The sequence below is a fragment of the Schistocerca americana genome, chromosome 2 (assembly GCF_021461395.2).
Source record: "Schistocerca americana isolate TAMUIC-IGC-003095 chromosome 2, iqSchAmer2.1, whole genome shotgun sequence".
NCBI classification, from domain to species: domain Eukaryota; kingdom Metazoa; phylum Arthropoda; class Insecta; order Orthoptera; family Acrididae; genus Schistocerca; species Schistocerca americana.
Window position 1 is genome coordinate 980,459,440 of NC_060120.1, and position 15,036 is coordinate 980,474,475.

Sequence of the window (15,036 nt, forward strand, 5' to 3'; positions counted from 1 at the left end):
TGGCGCCCTCCAGCACGACACTGCCACACCCCGCACAGGCCCTCCGCTGGACACCAGGGACAAGATGCGTCCTCCGCTAGTGTCGAAGGCTGCACGCGCCCAGCGAATGACAGGAGGTGCAACGAGCAACAGTGCGTCTCACACACGCGGCGGTGCGCCCGCTAATTCGGCCGTCGCTCGCTGGGACGCCGGGCGCGCCCCCAGCGCCGTCCTCGAGGAACTGGCTGTTGCAGAAGGAAGTACTTTCGTCAAATGCGGCGGAAAACTAACATTTTGTGTGTTGGGAGAGAAGCCGAACGCGAATTCTGCCGTCCTCCTACATTACACTAGTGCCAACGGCCATACCATGGTGAATACACCGGTTCTCGTCCGATCACCGAAGTTAAGCATCATCGGGCCCGGTTAGTACTTGGATGGGTGACCGCCTGGGAAACCCGGGTGCTGTTGGCTCCTTTCCTTTCTTTTTTGTTTTGTTATTATGTCGCTACCCCTGCCAGCCCAATTTTCAAACTACCTTTCTGTTGTGACAAAGATGCTTCCTTAACCCTTTTAAACTACTGTAATGGTAAGAAAATGCAGTAATTAAAAAACTTAAAAGAAAAGGTGTGTTGGCTCCTTTCCTTTCTTTTTGTTTTGTTATTATGTCGCCAGCCCAATTTTCAAACTACATTTCTGTTGTGACAAAGATGCTTCCTGAAGCATTTTGAACTACTGTAATGGTACGAAAATGCAGTAATTAACTCAGTTTGAGGGAGAATGTGCTAACCAAGTTTGCCAAGGAGACTTTGAAAACGACAAAACAGTACGAATCGGCAGTTGATTTCTGAAATACGTCACCGCCTATTTTTGTGTAAAGTTCCAAATTTGATTTGTAATCACGAATTTATTCCTTAGTAGTCTCGTCTCGTCTCGTCCCGCAGACGTTTGACGTGCTTGCGCTGTCATATGGACCACGACCCGAGCGGCAGCGAGCGGCAGTCGGGCAAAGTCGGGACAGGGATTGCAAACCACGCAGACACCTGGTGTGAGGCGAGGCGAGGCGAGGCGAGGCGAGGCGAGGCGAGGAAGCCCACATCGCTACCAGTGGCGCCCTCCAGCACGACACTGCCACACCCCGCACAGGCCCTCCGCTGGACACCAGGGACAAGATGCGTCCTCCGCTAGTGTCGAAGGCTGCACGCGCCCAGCGAATGACAGGAGGTGCAACGAGCAACAGTGCGTCTCACACACGCGGCGGTGCGCCCGCTAATTCGGCCGTCGCTCGCTGGGACGCCGGGCGCGCCCCCAGCGCCGTCCTCGAGGAACTGGCTGTTGCAGAAGGAAGTACTTTCGTCAAATGCGGCGGAAAACTAACATTTTGTGTGTTGGGAGAGAAGCCGAACGCGAATTCTGCCGTCCTCCTACATTACACTAGTGCCAACGGCCATACCATGGTGAATACACCGGTTCTCGTCCGATCACCGAAGTTAAGCATCATCGGGCCCGGTTAGTACTTGGATGGGTGACCGCCTGGGAAACCCGGGTGCTGTTGGCTCCTTTCCTTTCTTTTTTGTTTTGTTATTATGTCGCTACCCCTGCCAGCCCAATTTTCAAACTACCTTTCTGTTGTGACAAAGATGCTTCCTTAACCCTTTTAAACTACTGTAATGGTAAGAAAATGCAGTAATTAAAAAACTTAAAAGAAAAGGTGTGTTGGCTCCTTTCCTTTCTTTTTGTTTTGTTATTATGTCGCCAGCCCAATTTTCAAACTACATTTCTGTTGTGACAAAGATGCTTCCTGAAGCATTTTGAACTACTGTAATGGTACGAAAATGCAGTAATTAACTCAGTTTGAGGGAGAATGTGCTAACCAAGTTTGCCAAGGAGACTTTGAAAACGACAAAACAGTACGAATCGGCAGTTGATTTCTGAAATACGTCACCGCCTATTTTTGTGTAAAGTTCCAAATTTGATTTGTAATCACGAATTTATTCCTTAGTAGTCTCGTCTCGTCTCGTCCCGCAGACGTTTGACGTGCTTGCGCTGTCATATGGACCACGACCCGAGCGGCAGCGAGCGGCAGTCGGGCAAAGTCGGGACAAGTCGGGACGGGGACAGGGATTGCAAACCACGCAGACACCTGGTGTGAGGCGAGGCGAGGCGAGGCGAGGCGAGGCGAGGCGAGGAAGCCCACATCGCTACCAGTGGCGCCCTCCAGCACGACACTGCCACACCCCGCACAGGCCCTCCGCTGGACACCAGGGACAAGATGCGTCCTCCGCTAGTGTCGAAGGCTGCACGCGCCCAGCGAATGACAGGAGGTGCAACGAGCAACAGTGCGTCTCACACACGCGGCGGTGCGCCCGCTAATTCGGCCGTCGCTCGCTGGGACGCCGGGCGCGCCCCCAGCGCCGTCCTCGAGGAACTGGCTGTTGCAGAAGGAAGTACTTTCGTCAAATGCGGCGGAAAACTAACATTTTGTGTGTTGGGAGAGAAGCCGAACGCGAATTCTGCCGTCCTCCTACATTACACTAGTGCCAACGGCCATACCATGGTGAATACACCGGTTCTCGTCCGATCACCGAAGTTAAGCATCATCGGGCCCGGTTAGTACTTGGATGGGTGACCGCCTGGGAAACCCGGGTGCTGTTGGCTCCTTTCCTTTCTTTTTTGTTTTGTTATTATGTCGCTACCCCTGCCAGCCCAATTTTCAAACTACCTTTCTGTTGTGACAAAGATGCTTCCTTAACCCTTTTAAACTACTGTAATGGTAAGAAAATGCAGTAATTAAAAAACTTAAAAGAAAAGGTGTGTTGGCTCCTTTCCTTTCTTTTTGTTTTGTTATTATGTCGCCAGCCCAATTTTCAAACTACATTTCTGTTGTGACAAAGATGCTTCCTGAAGCATTTTGAACTACTGTAATGGTACGAAAATGCAGTAATTAACTCAGTTTGAGGGAGAATGTGCTAACCAAGTTTGCCAAGGAGACTTTGAAAACGACAAAACAGTACGAATCGGCAGTTGATTTCTGAAATACGTCACCGCCTATTTTTGTGTAAAGTTCCAAATTTGATTTGTAATCACGAATTTATTCCTTAGTAGTCTCGTCTCGTCTCGTCCCGCAGACGTTTGACGTGCTTGCGCTGTCATATGGACCACGACCCGAGCGGCAGCGAGCGGCAGTCGGGCAAAGTCGGGACAGGGATTGCAAACCACGCAGACACCTGGTGTGAGGCGAGGCGAGGCGAGGCGAGGCGAGGCGAGGCGAGGAAGCCCACATCGCTACCAGTGGCGCCCTCCAGCACGACACTGCCACACCCCGCACAGGCCCTCCGCTGGACACCAGGGACAAGATGCGTCCTCCGCTAGTGTCGAAGGCTGCACGCGCCCAGCGAATGACAGGAGGTGCAACGAGCAACAGTGCGTCTCACACACGCGGCGGTGCGCCCGCTAATTCGGCCGTCGCTCGCTGGGACGCCGGGCGCGCCCCCAGCGCCGTCCTCGAGGAACTGGCTGTTGCAGAAGGAAGTACTTTCGTCAAATGCGGCGGAAAACTAACATTTTGTGTGTTGGGAGAGAAGCCGAACGCGAATTCTGCCGTCCTCCTACATTACACTAGTGCCAACGGCCATACCATGGTGAATACACCGGTTCTCGTCCGATCACCGAAGTTAAGCATCATCGGGCCCGGTTAGTACTTGGATGGGTGACCGCCTGGGAAACCCGGGTGCTGTTGGCTCCTTTCCTTTCTTTTTTGTTTTGTTATTATGTCGCTACCCCTGCCAGCCCAATTTTCAAACTACCTTTCTGTTGTGACAAAGATGCTTCCTTAACCCTTTTAAACTACTGTAATGGTAAGAAAATGCAGTAATTAAAAAACTTAAAAGAAAAGGTGTGTTGGCTCCTTTCCTTTCTTTTTGTTTTGTTATTATGTCGCCAGCCCAATTTTCAAACTACATTTCTGTTGTGACAAAGATGCTTCCTGAAGCATTTTGAACTACTGTAATGGTACGAAAATGCAGTAATTAACTCAGTTTGAGGGAGAATGTGCTAACCAAGTTTGCCAAGGAGACTTTGAAAACGACAAAACAGTACGAATCGGCAGTTGATTTCTGAAATACGTCACCGCCTATTTTTGTGTAAAGTTCCAAATTTGATTTGTAATCACGAATTTATTCCTTAGTAGTCTCGTCTCGTCTCGTCCCGCAGACGTTTGACGTGCTTGCGCTGTCATATGGACCACGACCCGAGCGGCAGCGAGCGGCAGTCGGGCAAAGTCGGGACAGGGATTGCAAACCACGCAGACACCTGGTGTGAGGCGAGGCGAGGCGAGGCGAGGCGAGGCGAGGCGAGGAAGCCCACATCGCTACCAGTGGCGCCCTCCAGCACGACACTGCCACACCCCGCACAGGCCCTCCGCTGGACACCAGGGACAAGATGCGTCCTCCGCTAGTGTCGAAGGCTGCACGCGCCCAGCGAATGACAGGAGGTGCAACGAGCAACAGTGCGTCTCACACACGCGGCGGTGCGCCCGCTAATTCGGCCGTCGCTCGCTGGGACGCCGGGCGCGCCCCCAGCGCCGTCCTCGAGGAACTGGCTGTTGCAGAAGGAAGTACTTTCGTCAAATGCGGCGGAAAACTAACATTTTGTGTGTTGGGAGAGAAGCCGAACGCGAATTCTGCCGTCCTCCTACATTACACTAGTGCCAACGGCCATACCATGGTGAATACACCGGTTCTCGTCCGATCACCGAAGTTAAGCATCATCGGGCCCGGTTAGTACTTGGATGGGTGACCGCCTGGGAAACCCGGGTGCTGTTGGCTCCTTTCCTTTCTTTTTTGTTTTGTTATTATGTCGCTACCCCTGCCAGCCCAATTTTCAAACTACCTTTCTGTTGTGACAAAGATGCTTCCTTAACCCTTTTAAACTACTGTAATGGTAAGAAAATGCAGTAATTAAAAAACTTAAAAGAAAAGGTGTGTTGGCTCCTTTCCTTTCTTTTTGTTTTGTTATTATGTCGCTACCCCTGCCAGCCCAATTTTCAAACTACATTTCTGTTGTGACAAAGATGCCTCCTGAAGCATTTTGAACTACTGTAATGGTACGAAAATGCAGTAATTAACTCAGTTTGAGGGAGAATGTGCTAACCAAGTTTGCCAAGGAGACTTTGAAAACGACAAAACAGTACGAATCGGCAGTTGATTTCTGAAATACGTCACCGCCTATTTTTGTGTAAAGTTCCAAATTTGATTTGTAATCACGAATTTATTCCTTAGTAGTCTCGTCTCGTCTCGTCCCGCAGACGTTTGACGTGCTTGCGCTGTCATATGGACCACGACCCGAGCGGCAGCGAGCGGCAGTCGGGCAAAGTCGGGACAAGTCGGGACGGGGACAGGGATTGCAAACCACGCAGACACCTGGTGTGAGGCGAGGCGAGGCGAGGCGAGGCGAGGCGAGGCGAGGAAGCCCACATCGCTACCAGTGGCGCCCTCCAGCACGACACTGCCACACCCCGCACAGGCCCTCCGCTGGACACCAGGGACAAGATGCGTCCTCCGCTAGTGTCGAAGGCTGCACGCGCCCAGCGAATGACAGGAGGTGCAACGAGCAACAGTGCGTCTCACACACGCGGCGGTGCGCCCGCTAATTCGGCCGTCGCTCGCTGGGACGCCGGGCGCGCCCCCAGCGCCGTCCTCGAGGAACTGGCTGTTGCAGAAGGAAGTACTTTCGTCAAATGCGGCGGAAAACTAACATTTTGTGTGTTGGGAGAGAAGCCGAACGCGAATTCTGCCGTCCTCCTACATTACACTAGTGCCAACGGCCATACCATGGTGAATACACCGGTTCTCGTCCGATCACCGAAGTTAAGCATCATCGGGCCCGGTTAAGTACTTGGATGGGTGACCGCCTGGGAAACCCGGGTGCTGTTGGCTCCTTTCCTTTCTTTGAGTGTCGAAGGCTGCACGCGCCCAGCCACACCTCGGCGGCGCGCGCTCCGCTCGGCCGTTGGTGTTTGTGCCAGTCGCGTGCTCGCTGTGCCACGTGGCGGCTGTTCGCCTCGCGGTTGCTGGTTTTCATCACAACTGTGAGTAGACATGGACTCTGAAGATCGCGAGAATAATATCCAGTGCGAATTCGATCGCAATGTGTCCCGCCCGACTGCTTTAGAAATTCATCATTGGTTAATCAATGACTTAAAGTTAACCGATAGTGACGTCCTTGGCTTGCAGTTAGACACGTTCCTCAATTCTCTTTTCGTAAAGCTCAGTAATTCGGAACTTTGTGACAGTATCGTGTCCGTAAATGATGGTGTGCGAAAATTTAAACATTCTGACGGCAGTGTTAGTAATGTTAATATTACAAATGCAGGTTTTGGTGTTCGTAATGTGCGGGTGTTTAACCTTCCCTTTGAGGTCAAAAACGAGACCATCTCACGTTGTCTTGGCCCTTACGGCACTGTGTTGTCGGTTGTAAAAGAGAAGTGGTCGGCTGCGTACCCTTTTCAAGTGGAAAATGGTATTCGTAGCGTTCGAATGATAGTGCGAAAGCATGTTCCGTCATTTTTGTATATGGCCGGTCATCGTGCCTTCATTACATACAGTGGACAACCACAAACTTGTTCATATTGTAACGCTACGGACCACTTTAGACAACATTGTCCGCGCCGTAGGCGTCCGGTGCAGTTGCCACTTGGCGATGACGGTGACGCACAGACAACGTGGGCGGCAGTTGCATTAGGTGCACCCCCTTCGCCTGCCCGCCGTGTTGACACCGCTGTTGCAATGGACGTAACGTCTGTCGTCCCTGTTGTTGATGTCGGTTCGGTCGGTTCGGTCGTGTCGGTCGTGCCTTCGCCTGTTGCTGTTGATGTTGCTCTTGTTACACGGTCGGACATTCCGTCCGCGTCGACAGAGACGAGTGCCGAACCCGCTCCGGTTGTTGCTTCTGATATCGTGGCGAACCCGGTGCCCTCCGACGTTGTCGTGATGGACATTGTTCCACCTGATGTCTCTCATAATGTGGCACATATACAATCCGACCCGTCCGAATCCATCCCTGTTGAACGCGTCTTTATGTCGTCCCCAAAAGTGTCTGACACATCGGTCTCAGAACCTGTCCATCAGCGTACTGCCCCCGTTGTGCTTCCTCCGGAATCGGTTCCTGCTCCTGTAGCTGCTTGTGCTCCACCAAAGGCTCCTGCACCGCAAAAACCTAGGTCGCGGCGCGACACTGCTTCCCGGCGTCGCGGCTCTGTTGATCGGGCACGTAGTGTAAGCACTTCTGTGTTTTTATCGCAACGGTCCTCTTCTGGCAGGGAGCGTAGCCCGTCTCCGGAACGTAAACCCTCTCCGCGTTCGACGCCTTCAAAGTTACAGCCGAAGGCGTCTCAAAAAACCGCGCAGCGTGTCGTTCCTGACGCTCGGCCGGCTGCCCCTTCTGGGCGCCGTCAGCAGCATTCGGTGGCCGGTAGTCAGCACGCGCGTGCGGACGAACGCCGGCAGGAAATGGTCCGCCATTTGCAGGGTGTGTTACATTCTGGGGCAACGGGCGGTGCAATGGATACCGATGTCGATCCTGCGCCTATTCCGGTCCATTCCTCGCAAAAGCGAAAAGCCGAGGAGCCTCCTGAGCCCCGCGCGCGTCCGTCTTCACAAGATCTCGCGTCGGTCCCTCCCACGCACGACGTACCTATGTCGGTGGGAAGTTCCGGTGCGCCCACGCTCACGGATGTTGCGGGTGCGTCTTCGCACGCGCAACCGTATGACTGGGGAGAGGATGTGGAGGAGGCTGACGGTACTTTCACTACCGTCTAGCTTCTTAGTTTGTTTCTTTCGTGTATGGTAGCGCACCTTCCATCTGTTGTCGCTACCGTAAATCTCAACCGTTTGGCGTCGCGTGCTAAGTACTTGAGCTTGGTGGACTTTTTACGTTTTGTCGCTGCCGACGTAGTCTTTTTGCAAGAAGTTGTGTCCGATCTTTTACAATTTGTTCCCGGCTATCAGGTGTTGTTTAACTTTGATCCGGAATGTAACTGTGGCACTGCGTTGTTAGTTAGGGCCGGCATTGCTTACACGGACGTTGCTACGATACCTAACGGGCGTGGGGTGGCCTGTACGGTCAACAACATCCGATACGTGAACGTGTACGCACCTTCCGGTGCTGAGGGGAAGCTGCAGCGTCGCGTGTTTTATAGCAGAGATATTTGTCATCTTCTTTCTGGCACCCACCTGCCAATAGTGTTGGGTGGTGATTTTAATTGTGTGTTGGCTGATAGAGACCAGGAGCCACGGCCCTACAAATGTTTAGAACTCCAGACGCTTGTCACGGAAATGAAATTGGTCGATACCTGGCGTCATTTGTATCCCGCCGAACCGGGGTTTACTTATTATTACGTGACCGGTCGGAGCCGGATCGATCGCATTTATATTTCTGGTGACAAAAAGGGTTGTGTTATCGAGTCTAAGGTGCATCCCGTTCTCTTTTCGGACCACTGTGCATATGTTTGTCGCTTCCATTCTTTGCTAGCCACAAAACCCCGTATGCGGACTATGTGGAAGTTTAATGTTTGTCATTTGTCGCATCCTGGTTTTGAACCGGTTGTTTCTCGTGTGTGGCAGCAGGCTGCGAAATATCGTGCCGTGTATCCCACTGTTCTATCGTGGTGGGTGGAATACGTGAAGCCAGCGCTCCGTAAAGCTATCTGTGAATTTAGTCGACAGCTTGCTCATTGGGAGAGGTCCACTATGCAGTTTTATGAAACTTGTCTCAATGACGCGATCCGCCTACAGCCGAGCACTCCGGGTCTCAGGTGGGCGCAGATTCGGCAAATTAAAACCCGTCTTTTGGCCTTGAAGACGAAGTCGCTGAAAGGTAGTGTTGTGCGGAGTCAGGCTCCTGGTTCCTTTGACGACGAAGCGCCTTCCTTGTTTCATTACTTGCGGGAGCGCCGTCGGGCGGCGCGCCGTTACGTCACAGAACTGGAAACAGCTGATGGCGTGCGCGTCAGCACTCAGTCGGAGATTGTTGCTGAGGCACACCGGCACTTTGTCGATCTTTTTAGTGCTAAAGACAGTGACGATGTCGCCGTCTCTGATCTCCTTGCTGACGTTCCGCGGGTTCTCACAGTCACCGATCGTCTCCACCTTACTGAACCATTCACTGTCGAGGAAGTGCGTGACGTGCTCAAACAGTGTGCGAAGAACAAATCGCCCGGCGCTGACGGCTTCCCGCCGGAATTCTATCTTCACTTTTGGTGTTTCTTTGGTCCTGTACTGACCACTATGTATAATGAAATCTTAAATGGTGTGTCGCTTCCTCCATCTTTTTTGGAAGGCGTAGTGACCTTAGCTCCAAAGACACCGACTAATCGTAAAATGTGTGACTTACGTCCCCTCACTCTCCTCAACGGTGACTACAAATTATTTACGAAATGTGTAGCGCTTCGTTTGAAAGTGATCATGCGCAAAGTGGTTAGTGAGTACCAATTCTGTGCTGTGCCACAACGCACGATTTACGACGCTGTGTTGACGTATCGCGACGCAATTGCGTATGCGACGACGCACAGACACCCTTTGGGCATTTTGTCAATCGATTTTGCTATGGCGTTCGATAGGGTGGGCCACCAATATCTACGGCGGGTGTTGCAACAATTTGGTTTCGGAGCGACCTTTATCAACATGCTCTTTAATTTGTTTACGGCGTCGTCATCACGAGTTTGCATTAATGGATGTTTTTCGGAGCCTGTTCCTGTACGATGCTCAGTGAAACAAGGATGCCCTTTATCAATGGCGTTATTTGCGATCTCTTTGGATCCTCTGTTGCGGAAATTGGCATCTTCTTGTCAGGGTTTGCGTCTTGGCGGTACCAAATACGTGTGCAGTGCATATGCCGATGATCTTGGTTTGTTGGTGTCCTCGGTCTCTGATTTCGACGTTATTCGTGCCATTCTAAACACATACGAACTTGCATCGGGCGCGAAAATTAATCCTCGTAAAACCGTCTTTCTACCGATTCATGCGTTTTCACGCGGTTTCTCGCGCCCGTGGTTTACGGTCACTCGTGAGCATAAAATTTTGGGCGTCCGATTTCGACCTAATCTTTTGCAGACGGCGGCTTCCAATTGGCGTCTTGTTCTGTATGGTATACGCGCGATGGCTCACTTGAGTGCCACTCGCACCTTGGCGCTAACACAGAGGGTCGCGCTGATCAATTCGTTCTTACTCAGCAAGGCCTGGTACTTAGCCCAACTATTTCACGTCCCGATAGAACTAGGACGTGCCATAACGCAAGCGGTCTATTGGTTTCTGTGGCGGGGGGATGTTTTTAAAGTGGCTTATCTCACGTGTACTTTGCCGCGTGACCGAGGTGGGCTTGGCCTGATCCACTTCGTGACCAAAGCATCTGCTTTACTGATTCATAGAACTTGTGTCACGATTGAGAAGAACGCCTCGCATCTCACGACTCTTTTGTTCCGTGTTTATCGTCCCTCCTCTGAGCTGGCTCCACTCGATCCGACCGGGATCCCATACCGCCTGCGTTATGTTCGGGACTTTTTCTTGCACAAGAGTTATCTCGGTGCTGACGACCTCGATCCTCGGACGAGATCAGCGCGGGGCGTGTATTCCGCTTTGCGGGGGCGGCCTGCTAGCAATAAGATGGAATTGCGTTTTCCTGAATCGGCGTGGCGGACAGTGTGGGCCAACATCCACGCCCCTTACTTGCCGCCGGACGTTAGTAGTTTGTGGTATAAGGTCGTGAATCGAGCCTTCCCCACGAACGACAAGATGTGTCGCATTCATTTGCGGCCGTCTGGCTTGTGTGATTATTGCCCCTGCGACGACACACTCGAACACCGATTTTCGTGTCCGCGATCGGCGTCGATTTGGACCATCGCCGTTAAGCTTCTTGCCCTGGTCAATCGCACGAGTCCTGCCAGCTTCTCAGTGGACGTCGCGCTGATTCCGGATTTTCGACCTTATCCGGCCACGAAACGTGCGGCTACTACGTGGCTCACTGCACATACTGTATATGCTCTCCTGCAATTGCAGCTGGCGGATGATTTTCTCTATCTTGAATATCTGTCTGCGCAGCATCGTCTTATTCACTCCCGGAATGACTATACTCAGACTTTTGCTAATTTTTTAACAATTGCTCTAAATTATGCTTTTGACAAACTGCTGTGATGACACCATTGTTTTCCCAAACAATGTCTTTTTTCTAAATATTTGATTTGTATTTCTATGGAACGTAAAACGATACTTGGATACATGACTTAAACGGATTCCTAATACGTCACTAATTTGATGCGCAGGACTGTTTTTCTTCTGTACCAGAATCTTAGAGTGTAACTTATGCAGCATGTCGACGCAATTTTTCGTCAGATAAATAAAGTGAATTGAGCCTTTCTCAATGTTTGTGTGTGTGTGTGTGTGTGTGTGTGTGTGTGTGTGTGTGTGTGTGTGTGTGTCTACGTATCTGGTTATACCAAAATTCGCCTGTGTTTATTGGCCGCCGGGACGCTCACGCAATATTGGCGGCCCATACGTAAATAACGTATAATATTAATACTTTTGTTTATGTACATTCATCTATAAAATGTATCTATATATAACATTTTTCTTTCCACGCTGAGTACTTTCGTGGCTTGTCTTCTAGTTCTGTCCCGAGCTTTTTGGTTTTCTTTCCGTTAGTTTCAAGCCGATTGGGGCTTGAATTGTTCCGTTGTTTTTGAGATTATCATTGCCGAAACAAAAAAAAAAAAAACACAAAATGAGGACATAACTTTTAGTTCATCTAGTGCGCCTACGTTTTGTAACCATTCGCTCACAGTGTCGAGTGATGTTTGATTGAATGCTTACGTTTCCTTTTGTGGCACACTGTACCGTTCACTCTCGTACGCAACGGGATGAGCTCGTTGCTTCATGTTTTTTTTTAGTTCTGGCCTTTTAGTGGCAGTCCTTGTTAAATTTATGCACTTTTGTATTGCGGATTTGAGTTTGAAACGACTTTCTTGAATAATGTTTGATTTTAGTTTTCGTGGCAGTGATAGTCAGTGTTTTTAATAGTGACGTTATCATCTTTTGCCTCGTGCTTGTGCTCCACTCATTTTTAATTTCTGTCGCTGTAGAACTTCACAGTGGTTTGGAGACAACACAAGCAGCGATGTTTTCTGTTGCTAAAAAAAAAAAAAAAAAAAAAAAAAACAAAAAAAATAAAAAAAAATCAACAAAACAAAAATTAAAAAAAAAATTCGTGGTGTGCGCTTTCCTCATAGTTTTTCCGGATTCAACGATCCCCGAAAAAAAGTAAAAAAAAAAAAAAAAAAAAAAGAGGTTCTCGTCCGATCACCGAAGTTAAGCATCATTGGGCCCGGTTAGTACTTGGATGGGTGACCGCCTGGGAAACCCGGGTGCTGTTGGCTCCCTTTTTTTTTTTTTTTTTTTTTTTTTTTTTTTTTTTTTTTTTTTTTTTTTGTTATTATGTCGCTACCCCTGGCAGCCCAATAAAAAAAAAAGGTGCTGTTGGCTCCCTTACATTTTCTCCTTTTTGCATCGCTACCCCTAAAAAAAAAAAAAAAAAAGGTTCTCGTCCGATCACCGAAGTTAAGCATCATCGGGCCCGGTTAGTACTTGGATGGGTGACCGCCTGGGAAACCCGGGTGCTGTTGGCTCCTTTCCTTTCTTTTTTGTTTTGTTATTATGTCGCTACCCCTGCCAGCCCAATTTTCAAACTACCTTTCTGTTGTGACAAAGATGCTTCCTTAACCCTTTTAAACTACTGTAATGGTAAGAAAATGCAGTAATTAAAAAACTTAAAAGAAAAGGTGTGTTGGCTCCTTTCCTTTCTTTTTGTTTTGTTATTATGTCGCCAGCCCAATTTTCAAACTACATTTCTGTTGTGACAAAGATGCTTCCTGAAGCATTTTGAACTACTGTAATGGTACGAAAATGCAGTAATTAACTCAGTTTGAGGGAGAATGTGCTAACCAAGTTTGCCAAGGAGACTTTGAAAACGACAAAACAGTACGAATCGGCAGTTGATTTCTGAAATACGTCACCGCCTATTTTTGTGTAAAGTTCCAAATTTGATTTGTAATCACGAATTTATTCCTTAGTAGTCTCGTCTCGTCTCGTCCCGCAGACGTTTGACGTGCTTGCGCTGTCATATGGACCACGACCCGAGCGGCAGCGAGCGGCAGTCGGGCAAAGTCGGGACAGGGATTGCAAACCACGCAGACACCTGGTGTGAGGCGAGGCGAGGCGAGGCGAGGCGAGGCGAGGCGAGGAAGCCCACATCGCTACCAGTGGCGCCCTCCAGCACGACACTGCCACACCCCGCACAGGCCCTCCGCTGGACACCAGGGACAAGATGCGTCCTCCGCTAGTGTCGAAGGCTGCACGCGCCCAGCGAATGACAGGAGGTGCAACGAGCAACAGTGCGTCTCACACACGCGGCGGTGCGCCCGCTAATTCGGCCGTCGCTCGCTGGGACGCCGGGCGCGCCCCCAGCGCCGTCCTCGAGGAACTGGCTGTTGCAGAAGGAAGTACTTTCGTCAAATGCGGCGGAAAACTAACATTTTGTGTGTTGGGAGAGAAGCCGAACGCGAATTCTGCCGTCCTCCTACATTACACTAGTGCCAACGGCCATACCATGGTGAATACACCGGTTCTCGTCCGATCACCGAAGTTAAGCATCATCGGGCCCGGTTAGTACTTGGATGGGTGACCGCCTGGGAAACCCGGGTGCTGTTGGCTCCTTTCCTTTCTTTTTTGTTTTGTTATTATGTCGCTACCCCTGCCAGCCCAATTTTCAAACTACCTTTCTGTTGTGACAAAGATGCTTCCTTAACCCTTTTAAACTACTGTAATGGTAAGAAAATGCAGTAATTAAAAAACTTAAAAGAAAAGGTGTGTTGGCTCCTTTCCTTTCTTTTTGTTTTGTTATTATGTCGCCAGCCCAATTTTCAAACTACATTTCTGTTGTGACAAAGATGCTTCCTGAAGCATTTTGAACTACTGTAATGGTACGAAAATGCAGTAATTAACTCAGTTTGAGGGAGAATGTGCTAACCAAGTTTGCCAAGGAGACTTTGAAAACGACAAAACAGTACGAATCGGCAGTTGATTTCTGAAATACGTCACCGCCTATTTTTGTGTAAAGTTCCAAATTTGATTTGTAATCACGAATTTATTCCTTAGTAGTCTCGTCTCGTCTCGTCCCGCAGACGTTTGACGTGCTTGCGCTGTCATATGGACCACGACCCGAGCGGCAGCGAGCGGCAGTCGGGCAAAGTCGGGACAGGGATTGCAAACCACGCAGACACCTGGTGTGAGGCGAGGCGAGGCGAGGCGAGGCGAGGCGAGGCGAGGCGAGGAAGCCCACATCGCTACCAGTGGCGCCCTCCAGCACGACACTGCCACACCCCGCACAGGCCCTCCGCTGGACACCAGGGACAAGATGCGTCCTCCGCTAGTGTCGAAGGCTGCACGCGCCCAGCGAATGACAGGAGGTGCAACGAGCAACAGTGCGTCTCACACACGCGGCGGTGCGCCCGCTAATTCGGCCGTCGCTCGCTGGGACGCCGGGCGCGCCCCCAGCGCCGTCCTCGAGGAACTGGCTGTTGCAGAAGGAAGTACTTTCGTCAAATGCGGCGGAAAACTAACATTTTGTGTGTTGGGAGAGAAGCCGAACGCGAATTCTGCCGTCCTCCTACATTACACTAGTGCCAACGGCCATACCATGGTGAATACACCGGTTCTCGTCCGATCACCGAAGTTAAGCATCATCGGGCCCGGTTAGTACTTGGATGGGTGACCGCCTGGGAAACCCGGGTGCTGTTGGCTCCTTTCCTTTCTTTTTTGTTTTGTTATTATGTCGCTACCCCTGCCAGCCCAATTTTCAAACTACCTTTCTGTTGTGACAAAGATGCTTCCTTAACCCTTTTAAACTACTGTAATGGTAAGAAAATGCAGTAATTAAAAAACTTAAAAGAAAAGGTGTGTTGGCTCCTTTCCTTTCTTTTTGTTTTGTTATTATGTCGCCAGCCCAATTTTCAAA

General features: G+C 50.2%; 8 non-coding genes across 8 annotated transcripts; all 8 read left to right on the plus strand.

Moving 5' to 3' along the window:
• The first annotated feature begins 331 nt into the window (after window positions 1–331).
• On the plus strand, window positions 332–450 carry LOC124596944. The gene has a single exon (XR_006978414.1). It is a non-coding gene; the product is annotated as a 5S ribosomal RNA (ribosomal RNA).
• A 965-nt stretch (window positions 451–1,415) lies between these two features.
• On the plus strand, window positions 1,416–1,534 carry LOC124596955. Its single transcript, XR_006978415.1, has one exon. It is a non-coding gene; the product is annotated as a 5S ribosomal RNA (ribosomal RNA).
• Window positions 1,535–2,515: 981 nt separating this feature from the next.
• On the plus strand, window positions 2,516–2,634 carry LOC124596967. The gene has a single exon (XR_006978416.1). It is a non-coding gene; the product is annotated as a 5S ribosomal RNA (ribosomal RNA).
• Window positions 2,635–3,599: 965 nt separating this feature from the next.
• Window positions 3,600–3,718, plus strand: LOC124596980. Its single transcript, XR_006978417.1, has one exon. It is a non-coding gene; the product is annotated as a 5S ribosomal RNA (ribosomal RNA).
• A 965-nt stretch (window positions 3,719–4,683) lies between these two features.
• Window positions 4,684–4,802, plus strand: LOC124596992. The gene has a single exon (XR_006978418.1). It is a non-coding gene; the product is annotated as a 5S ribosomal RNA (ribosomal RNA).
• A 990-nt stretch (window positions 4,803–5,792) lies between these two features.
• On the plus strand, window positions 5,793–5,912 carry LOC124597357. Its single transcript, XR_006978526.1, has one exon. It is a non-coding gene; the product is annotated as a 5S ribosomal RNA (ribosomal RNA).
• A 7,702-nt stretch (window positions 5,913–13,614) lies between these two features.
• Window positions 13,615–13,733, plus strand: LOC124597003. The gene has a single exon (XR_006978419.1). It is a non-coding gene; the product is annotated as a 5S ribosomal RNA (ribosomal RNA).
• Window positions 13,734–14,703: 970 nt separating this feature from the next.
• On the plus strand, window positions 14,704–14,822 carry LOC124597015. Its single transcript, XR_006978420.1, has one exon. It is a non-coding gene; the product is annotated as a 5S ribosomal RNA (ribosomal RNA).
• The last annotated feature ends 214 nt before the right edge of the window (window positions 14,823–15,036 follow it).